We start from the raw sequence: 11,777 nt of genomic DNA, 5'->3' as shown, positions 1-11,777 counted from the left end.
TACGTGCTGCGCTGTAGGCCTGGTTTTAATGTTATACTTTAGCTATTGAAAAAAATAGCAGACCTACAAGCTCACGGCGCGCCACGAGCTTGTAGGTCTGCTATTTTTTGAAAAGTCGTGAAAATGTGGTGCAAATCTTTGAATGTATATTTCAGAGCGAACGTTTTTAACTAAAATATTTGCTTCTGGGGGGGGGGGGGTCCCTGGAACAACATATTTTGAGATGGGGGTCCGTGGCCCAATAGAGATAATTCTGGGGGTCCTTGACATGAAAAAGGTTGAGCACAACTGACATAGAAAAACATGGGTTTTTCAGAAAACTATTATATATTTAGAAGCCTTTTTTTCAGTCCAAAATGGGTTAAAAGGCACGCATTAGTCTTTTTTAGCTCTTACAATAGACGTTCTACAAGAGCGAGACTGCGGCAGTGCACGGTACGCTCAGGTTCAGAGAGAGAACAGGTGACGTTACTTATAGTCGCATAACGACCAAGACACCAAACCTCTCTCGCTGGCAGGCAGCGGTGGGGAAAGGACTCAAATGTTTCACTTTTAATGCCGGGGGAATTCTTCAAAATAAAGGCGCTAAGAGTGCCAGCAGATACGACAGATTTTATTCTGAAAAGCCACTCTCTTCCGTCCCAAACGGGAGGCATAATCTTCCGTTCTTATACCTCGCTATAAAGTCTCTCTAGAAGCGTTAACTCAACCCCGCCAGCAGGGGGCGCCGATAGTTCAGCAACCGCCACCATTCACCTGCGCCATTCTATTTGGCTGTAGAAGAAGAAGGCCTCCTCCTCTACCGACAACAACGATGGCGAAGGTGGCCACGCCCATCGGATTAACCTTTTTAAACTGAAGGGGAAGCAATCGTACCCGGAGCTGCCGGTCGACATAACGTTATGGTTTTATCAATAAACAGAGCAGTAATGGCGTCGTTGGGTGGTGCGGGACCTCGTTAAAAAAAGGCGTGGAGAGCTATGAAGAGCTACCTATAGATTAGGAGTTATACGAGGCATTATTTTTAGAGCCGCAAACAAGGAAGTGAACGGCAGCGCGCAATGCGCAAAACAGCAAGGAGTACGGTGCAGAAGGAGAAGCCAACCAAAATTGCCCAACCATATTTTATATCGAATAAAAAAAAAGACCTCAAGGCGCCTATACACGTCCTTAGCACCCCGTGGTTTTGATTCTAAAGACGTGTATACACGTCCAAGGCATAATTACTGTTAAGTATAGAAGTCTCAATACTGCAATAATAAGGAAAAGTGAAATCACTCATTATGCAGATGTACTTGAAGTTTTCAAATATATGCTCAGCTGTCTCTCAGGAGAATGGTAAACCTCTGTGTTCTGTTTTTTTTTCTACGTGTGTGCGTGTGAGTGTGTGTGTGTGTGTGTGTGTGTGTGTGAGTGAGAGAGAGAGAGAGAGAGAGAGAGAGAGAGAGAGAGAGAGAGGGGGGAGAGGAGAGAGAGAGCATGTGTTTGTGTGTGTCATCTGACCCCTGTAATGAACACACTGGTATTCACATCATGTTCTCGCTCTCCACTGCCTGCACACATCTTCCGTTTTTTTCCCTGTTCTGGCGCTCTGTTGCATCCAACTTAACCAATAAGCATGCACACACGCGCGCACACACACACACACGCGCACACACACACACACACACACACACACACACACACACACACACACACACACACACACACACACACACACACACACACACACACACACACGCACGCACACACGCACACACGCACACACGCACACGCACACGCACACGCACACACACACACACACCATCCCATCATTTGAAAGTCCACACATGTAAAAAAATAAGTAAGCTTGTGTTGATGTGCGTGCCGAGCAGAAGGTGGCGCTGTTGATCCTGAACTCGGGGCCCTTGGCTGTTCCTGGCAATGACAGCAGGGCAGGCACACACACACACACACACACACACACACACATCCACACATCACACCGAGACGACCAGACATTATATTATTACACTATTCGACTGAGTCAACAAAAAAAAGACTCCAAGAGAATATTGAAAGTGTCACTTTGCTCAGAAGCCCGAGTCTCGGAGTCTGACGGAGTGTCACATACAGGTGTAATGTGAATATATCAAGGCGTTTGATGGTGCTGTGCATCGTTATACGACTGCTAAATGACTTGTTTGCACTTGAGACCGCGCGGGTGGAATGGCAAACTATAGACCTGCCGGTCTGAAATATGAACTTCAGCTTCTATCTATCTATCTATCTATCTATCTATCTATCTATCTATCTATCTATCTATCTATCTATCTATCTATCTATCTATCTATCTATCTATCTATCCATCCATCCATCCATCCATCCATCCATCCATCCATCCATCCATCCATCCATCATCTATCCATCTATCCATCTATCCATCTATCCATCTATCTACATAAAGTATCTACATATCGATCTATCTATAAATGCACAAAGTCTCTGTACGTCTGCCTGTGTGTAATCCACGTAACTCCAGAACCGTTCGCCCCACTCGGCCGGACCATGCACGGTTGTCCAGAAACCGGCCCCAGAAAGGCCTCTTGCCCCGGGCTCTGGACAGCTAGGGCCCGTGCCCAGAGTCCAGATATGTAGCGGCCCTGTTCTGACATCATATATATATAATATATATATATAGGCCTACTCCATATTTTGGCATGCCTGATAAAGAACTCCATATGTGGGCATAAATGGGACACAGACATAGTATCTGGGTGGGGCCTGCATTTATACAACTTGCATCGTTCCAAGGAGTCCAGTGCCCAACGGACACCGCTGTAGAGGCTCCAACGCATAATATCTGGGTGGGGCCTGCATTTCCAACTTGCATCGTTCCAAGTAGTGCCAGTGCCCAATGGGCACCGCTGTAGTGTAGAGGGGCCCCACGGGCACCGCTTTAGTATTTAAGTATAAAAGTATCAATTATACTGCAATGAATACCGGAATTCAAAATGCACTTAAGTAAAAGTATATAAGTATTGGAATCAAAATGTACTTTAAAGTACCAAAAGTAGAAAGCACGTATACTCGCCATGCACATGTCCCATTTCAAGTTTTCAAATGTATAAAGATCTTTTGAAAACAGCTGCACTACAAGCTCACAATGCTGCGCATCGCATCGTGACACATGCATTGTGAGCTTGTACATCGGCTATTTTCAATTGGACAATTGTATAGGGGTGTCCTCTTTGATAACCGCATGAACCTAGAATCCCATGTCAAGAAAGTCACCCAGTCCTGTTTCTTTCACCTCCGTAACATCTCTAAAATCACCCCCCAAGATCTAGAAAAAAATCATCCATGCCTTCATCTCCTCCCGCCTCGACTATTGTAATGGACTCTACACTATACCCTCAGCTGCTCCTCAATCCATAAACTTCAACTAGTACAGAATACAGCTGCCAGGATCCTCACAAACACACCCCGCAGATCTCATATTACTCCCGTACTTGCTACACTCCATTGGTTGCCCGTCAAATCCATGGATCAATTTCAAAATTCTCTTAATAACATACAAAGCATTACACGGACTGGCTCCAATCTACATCTCTGAACTACTGCATGCTAAACCTAACACACGTTCACTCAGGTCCTCCGATAAAGGCCTTCTGTCTATCCCTACAACCAGACTCAAAACGAAGGGTGACCGCGCATTTGAAGTGGTCGCCCCCACTTTGTGGAACGCCCTGCCCCTTGAACTGAAGAATGCAGAGTCTGTCGACGGTTTTAAGAGATTGTTAAAAACTTATTTATTTCGTCAGCACTTTATTTTATGATATATATTTTTTGCTTGATTTGTTGCATTTTAATGCTTTACCTTCTACTGTTTATTTCGTGCCCGGAAAATAAATCCCTCATAGATTCCGACAAAGCCAACTCTTGTCGTGACAAATCATGACAACAAACACAATTTTTCGGGCTGAACAAGAAGAAAACGGCAGGTTATACAACACTTTTGTTGTCGTTTTTCTTCTTTGTAATTATTTGTTTGGTCCAAAATATTGTGTTTGTTGTCATGATTTGTCACGACGAGTTGGCTTTGTACGACGCTTATAAGGTCTTTAGATAAATACGTTTTGAAATGTCTATGAGGGGGGAAATGCATTGGGAACTATTTCCTGGGCCTGGCGTCGTCATGAAAGGGGGAGGGACTGCGGCGCTCTATAGGGCTGAAGTGATAACTATGTTGTATGTTTTGTAATAATCAAAGTAACAAAAGTTTGTACCTCAAAAATGAACTGAAGTATATAGTACTTAAGTAAATGTACTATAGTTAACTGCCTATGCAGGATTTTCTTTTAATTAATTTTTCCCTTTCTCTCCCCAGAAACGTGTAGCATATAAAGATGGCAGAGAAGCGTGCGTGGTTGTGAGTCTGTCAGATGAATATTCATTTTTATGACTGCAGAGAGATGCTCGGTCCAGAGACTGCAGACTGCAGCATTTCCTGCATGATCCAACTCTGGAGTGCCAGTTCATTTGGACTCGGTTAACTGTGCGGGGTCCCCCCCAAGGGCTCCATACCAAATCTGTTCGCCTAAAAAATAGCAGATCTACAAGCTCACAACGCGTCGCAAAGGCGACACGCTGTGGCCTGAACGTCTGTCTGTCTGGACTGGCTGGACTGCTATCTCCATATTCCAGTGGACTCCCTCCTGTCTACCGTAAACTTGGTGAGCAAATTTAACCCATTCTGACCGGGCACCCATTTTGGTGTCGGCATCGTGTTATGCTTTAGCTATTGAAAAATAGCAGATCTACAAGCTCATATCGCGCCACCGAGTGGCGCGATACGAGCTTGTAGGTCTGCTATTTTTGAAAAATTCGAAGAACGACTGACATTTTTAGAATCTGATCTCAGGTCAGAATGGGTTAATCAGACCAGTTTGTGTCCCGTGGAAACCTCGTATGAATCTGATCTCAGGTCAGAATGGGTTAAGAGCTGCGTTCGCTTCCTGCGTCCGCGAGTCTTACTTGTCTAACAGTAACAGCTCACAAAGCCTTGCAGCGTTGGTCTGTCTGTGTGACACTATGCATAACATCACACTACAGAGCAGAAAATAACAGGCATCGAGTTGAAAATATACTCTCCAAGTGGAGCGTGCACTTTCTCACCCGACAGTACCTCCTCACTGATCCTTCTAATGAATTCTGCCTCATGCCATCGATGCCCGAGAGTGGCAGAATGAAGTCGGTCAGTAAGCTGTCTCGGCGGGGGGGGGGGTTGGTGTTGGGCAGGCGGGGTAACGTTAACCCATTCTGAACGGGAACCCATTTTGGTGTAAGCATCATGTTATGCTTTAGATATTGAAAAATAGTAGATCTACAAGCTCGTAGCGCGCTACGAGCTTGTAGGTCTGCTATTTTTGAAAAATCGAAGAACGACTGACATTTTTTTTTATCTGATCTCAGGTCAGAATGGGTTAATCAGAACAGTGTGTGTCCTAGTGGAAACCTCGTATGAATCTGATCTCAGGTCAGAATGGGTTAAGCGTGTGTGAGGTGCCATCTGCCATGCTACCGTGCCCCCCTCTCTCATTAGGTTCTCCCATAATCTCTCCAGACAGATTTTTCGCTTTGCATTCAAAATCTGTCGACATGGTCTGAGAAAAATAAAAGAACGCGGATAATATCACTCCTTATAGGGCCAGGCCCGTGAGTATAGCCTGGAAACATGCTGCGATTTTTACCCAATCAGGTGGAAGGGACCAGTTGGACTCCCTCCTGTCTACCGTCAACGCGCACACACACGCACGCACACACACACACACACACACACACACACACACACACACACACACACATATAAAAACATGTTTTGCAAAACCCTGCCTCCTGGTGGTGCTATAACATGACAATGTGAAAAGGCTGGCATTTCATCTGTGGCCTAGTGAGCAACGTTATTCATGATAAAAGCTGGCGTTCATGCATTCATGATTGGAGGCATTGTGTTCGAAACGGACCACTTTGGGAAGCCAATCTTTAGCCAATCATGATGGGATATACTGATATGATGAATTGTGGACAGATCTGTCTTGATCACATCATGTGACAGTAGAGATAATGTGTAGCGATTTGTGTTTGGACAACATCTGTAGGAGTAATTTAGAACAATGTGTTTAGCGAGAGAGAGAGAGAGAGAGAGAGAGAGAGAGAGAGAGAGAGAGAGTTGCATGACAATGACAAACAACTCATTATGTTGGGTGAGGGACCTGCAGCACATCTGGCTGCACATGTCACAAAATGAGGGACACTTAGAAAAATATACACAATGTGACTACGGTATTATCCTGACACGAACCATCTCGATACACCACGGACACATTTAATACTGTACATTTTGACGGGTATATGACAGTATTTTCATGTTGTATTTAATGTTCTATTTGCTTGTTTTCTGTTATATATTTTTTATTTTGTTTGGTTCTTTTGTTGAACTTCATGCTTTGGCAATACTGTAGCTATTACATTCATGCCAAAAAAGCTAATTGAATTGAATTGAATTGAATTGAATTGAATTGAATTGAATTGAGAGAGAGAGAAGCTGAGCCTGTGAGATATACTTTTAGTTAAGTAAAACATTTGAGAACTTCTCCCAGCACTGCTCACTGCAGACAGAGTGCAGCCCTCCATTTCCAAGTGCTCTCCTCCAACATTTATTTTTTCTTTTTTTCGGTGGACAAAGGATGCAGTGGCAGTGATGGCAGGAACACTAAGAGCTGCGGGCAGAACGTACGGATCACACTCTCCTCCTCCCATGAGTACACACTGCTCTTTGCAGAGTGGAGTGTTTAGCCCATTCTGACCTGAGATCAGATTCATACGAGGTTTACAATGGACACACACACACTGATCTGATTAACCCATTCTGACCCGAGATCAGATTCTAAAAATGTTCAGTCGTTCTTTGATTTTTCAAAAAAAAAGCAGACCTACAAGCTCGTAGCGCGCCACTCGGTGGCGCGCTACGAGCTTGTAGATCTGCTATTTTTCAATAGCTAAAGCATAACATGATGCCAACACCAAAAGAGGTTCCACGTTCAGAATGGGTTAGTGCCTTGTCCCTCACCCCTACCAAACAAAAGCTGCATGAAAAACAACAAAGGAATTATCATTATGTGGTTTATAATGATAGCTTAAAGGCAATCGACGCTCGATCCAAACCTGCGGCCCGGGGACCATTTGGTGGGCCACGAGGGTGCCAAGTAACGGAAAGGACATGCAGTATTGCAGTATACAGAACGAGACAATAATAGGTCTACTGGTCTACCGAACGTGCTACAGTGCTATACACAAAAAAAACTATTTACAATGTATACGGCCGGGCTACACCGGGGCGATTTTGTGCGCGTTTATACGCGAATACGAACACAATAAGCGCACACGCGCTTTTAGGTCAAGTCCTATTTTAAGTGCGCGTACTGTACGTGGGGCTCGCGTGTGCGCATAAACGCGCGCAAAAAGCCCGGTGTAGCCCCGGCCGCTAAGCATTTAGCAGACGCTCTTAATCCAGAGCGATTTTACTCTTACGGAGGAAAGTTGGGGAAAGGCAGCTGCAGAGGTCAATGGGTCGTACTCAGGCCGACAGACACTAGTGTGTGTCCAGTGGAAACCTTGTATGAATCTGATCTCAGGTCAGAATGGGTTAATCAGACCAGTGAGTGTCCAGTGGAAACCTCGTATGAATCTGATCTCAGGTCAGAATGGGTTAATCAGACCAGTGTGTGTGTACAGTGGAAACCTCGTATGAATCTGATCTCAGGTCAGAATGGGTATAAAAGTCACTTAATGAAGGCAGTTGATCACCGTTCAAAAAAGGAAGATGATCAAGTAGGGAGCCTTGGGGTAACCCCGGTATAATATGAGAGGTAAAGTAGGGAATATCTTTGGATGAAAACTCATTCGTTGGGGTTAAACATCACACCTGTGTGAAGTGAGAGGGCGCTCTTATCATTATACATCGTCATACATCACCTCATGAACCACTGAATTTATGTGATCGTTTGGTTAAATTTACGTCATATTTGGCGGACCATTTGACCTATAATTTCTCAGTTCATTGTCAATGGCAAATATGAGAGGTGTGGGGACAAGAGCTGTATTAAAAAAAAAAGTTCTCAGGTTCTCAGGCTGACTAAGTTTTCAGGTTCGGGCTGACTCGTACAGTCCTTGTGAAACTGTATAGAAGAAAAGTAGTTAATATTATCAGATCGTATACTTTTACTTGTGTCGCGTCACAAGACAGACAAAAGGACAAGGACATATGAATATCTCCTCCTCACTTGTTAAACCATTATAAAGGCTATTCATTTGAAACAAAGCTTTATGAACTGTGAACTCCAAGAAGGAAAGGAAAGGAATAAAGAAAGGTGCCGTTTCTCAGTTAAGCACCGTCTGTCTGTCTGTCACCCTATAGGCAGAGCTCAGACCATAATATATCATTTTCCAAAAAAAAGTATGCTTTGCCATGATGTGAAGCCTGGTATTCATTAGAATAGTCAGTTGGCCCGCGACAGACTCATGGGCAGGTTGAGTAAATCTGCTTTGAGCATCTGTACTTCACTTGAGTATTTAAGTAAAAGTATAAGCCTTGCCATAGAGGCAGAAGCCTACAGTATGTCCCGTTTATGTATAGCGTGAGGCAGCTTGATGTACGAGTACAGTACATCCCCTGGACGCTAGTATGTCACACGGAATTGGACCCAAATCCAACCCTTTGATGCCGAGTGCCAAGCAGGGAGGGACTTGGTCTTTGGGATGGAACCCCGACCTCCCAGTCCCAGGGACACTCTAACCAGGGCCACTGATGGTCCATCTCCCTGCCTATCACCGTCAGCCACCACAGTAACACAGAGAGTGCTTCTGTTTCCCCCTCTTCTTCTTTATATATTCTTTATATCTTGCTGGTGGAATTGGACTGATTGTGTCCAATGCCCGGAATCCAATTATGAAGCAGGGCTCTGTTACAAGGCTGCCATGACAGAATCAATGAAAACAATATAGGGGAGGCCTGTTTAACCCATTCTGAACGGGAACCCATTTTGGTGTTAGCGTCATGTTATGCTTTAGCTATTTAAAAATAGCAGACCTACAAGCTCGTAGCGCGCCACCGAGTGGTGCGCTACGAGCTTGTAGGTCTGCTATTTTTTGAAGAACGACTGACGTAGAAGACATTTTTAGAATCTGATCTCAGGTAAGAATGGAAAACTGTCAGGATGTAGAAGACATTTTTAGAATCTGATCTCGGGTCAGAATGGGTTAATACCAGTGTTCTAGTGATAGGGCGGCAGACCTTACTTCGGAGGAAAATGTCAGCATTTCGTAGCGACAATCAAACGGCAATATCAGGTCAAAGAAAAGGTGAGGCCCAATCAAACAGCAAATTGTTGCAGTCGGGCAGAAACCTCATTATATCCATATTTACTTGTAAATTAATGCACTGCCACTATACTGCCTACTGTAGTATGAGTATGAGTAAATCATGAAACAAAAGTTACACAAAAAGCTTCCAAGTGCCTCATAAACAACTTTAAGGTAAGTATAATGTTGCACGATACAAAGTACCAGCACATATTTCAGACGCAAGCATGCAGGTACAAACATCAATTACCCAAAATAAACACTGTCAAGTTTGTGTCCACACAAACTTGCACAATGTCTCTTAATTGTAAAGAACATCCAGAAAAGATAAAGAAAGAGGCATTTATCCCTTACCAACGATGCTTTCAAAGACCTTAAACGTCAAACGAAGAGAGCGAAAAAGCATGTCCTTCTCTGGGCTTGCAGGTAAATGTAGATGTGATCAGCTCTGCAGTAATTAAACTGACCTGCACAAACTAAACACACCTGTAGAAGTGCTTTTGATCCTAATGATCAGAATGTCATGGTGACATTATCAACTGGAAAAAATGTCCCTTGGGGCACAGGTCTCCACCAGGGCAGGTGAGGTTGTGGCCCCCTGGCGGCGCTATAATAGGCCAATGTGTAAAGGGTGGGATATATTCCTCAGCCTAGTAGGAAAGTCTGTGAAAGATGTCAAGTAAATTGCACGCTGCAATCTGGAGGAGTAATAATGAAAAAATGTGTTTTCGGGCCTGGTGGAGACACATTACACATAACTTAAATGCAGTTACAGAAACCAACACACAGGGGGTGCTAGATAACCAAATGAAATACTGACTGACTGAAGGCAGCACAGACATCATAGAAGGTGTAGGTTTGCTTCTCTGCCCACATCCCTGTTTTTTTTTCTACAGGCAGGTTTTCGGGTGTTCGCCCATGTTTAGTAGATAGAGTAACAGCAAAACCCACCTCACTCCAGCTGCTCATATAGTTCTGTTGAGTGAGTTAACCCATTTTGTACGGGAACCCCTTTTGGTGTTTTAAACATCATGTTATAATTTAGCTATTGAAAAATAGCAGATCTACAAGCTCATGGCGTGCCACCGAGTGGCACGCTACGAGCTTGTAGGTCTGCTATTTTCTTTTTAAATCATGAACATGTGGTGCAAAGCTTTGAATAAATATTCTTTCAGAGCGAACGTTTTTAACTCAAATCTTTGCTTGTGGGAGTTGGGGTCCCTGAAACAACACATTTTCAGATGGGGGGGTCAGCTGCCAATTTCAAATCTTTTTGGGGGTCCTTGACATGAAATATTGAGAACCACTGATATAGAAACATGAGGTTTTTCAGAAAAAAATACATTTAAAAAAATAAATTTTTATAAATTTCGACGTCAGGTCAGAATGGGTTAAGTGTTTGCTCATGGACACCAATTGGCCTGGAACCGCTCGTGTTTCCCCAGGCGGCCTCTCTCTCTACCCATCCAGTGCCACGGCCCATCACTCATGTCTCTAACCCATTCTGACCTGAGATCAGACTCTAAAAGTGTCTTCTACATCCTGACAGTTTTCATTCTGACCTGAGATCAGATTCTGAAAGTGTCTTCTATGTCAGTCGCTCTTCGATTTAAAATAAAATAGCAGACCTACAAGCTCGTAGCGCGCCACTCGGTGGCGCTCTATGAGCTTGTAGATCTGCTATTTTTCAATAGCTAAAGCATAACCTGATGCTAACACCAAAAGGGGGTTCCCGTCCAGAATGGGCTAAAGATCAAGACATTCTGTGAAGAATTTGGCGCCACATGATGCCATGCAGTTGAATCGCAAACTGCACTTGCTTTGCTGAAGCAACGAAAGAGAAAAAAAGAATGACCCCAGAGCACACTGAGAAACAAGAAGATATCTCATTCTCTTAGATCGATCGCCTACGTCTCCGTCATCATCATCACACGCATAATAATCAAAATTCCACTTTTTTTCCTCGTCCACGCCATCTCGCTTAACCCATTTAGACCAGGAACGCATTTGTGTCACCTTATTCATAACCACTTTTACCATTATTTTTTAACTTTATAGCTATTGGAAAAATAGCAGATATACAAGCTCATATACTGTATAGTGCTCAAATCGTTGAATATTATATTCTTTCACAGCGAACGTTTTTAACTCAAATCTTTGCTTCTGTTGCATGGGGGTCACATATGGAACAACTATTGTTTTCAGATGGTGGACCGGCACCGGCAAAAATTAGAGTTCTCTCAACAGGCCCGGAAATTCAGGCCCGGCCCTATATACCCGAGGCCCTCATCAAACCCTGTACACTGAAGACACTGCCCCCGCATCTCCATATATGGATGTGCCCTGTTCTGACATTCTATTATGTTGATGTGATC

Source organism: Protomyctophum bolini (genome assembly GCF_963924005.1).
Source record: "Protomyctophum bolini genome assembly, chromosome: 24".
Lineage (NCBI taxonomy): Eukaryota > Metazoa > Chordata > Actinopteri > Myctophiformes > Myctophidae > Protomyctophum > Protomyctophum bolini.
Note: the sequence above shows the minus strand (reverse complement) of the source record.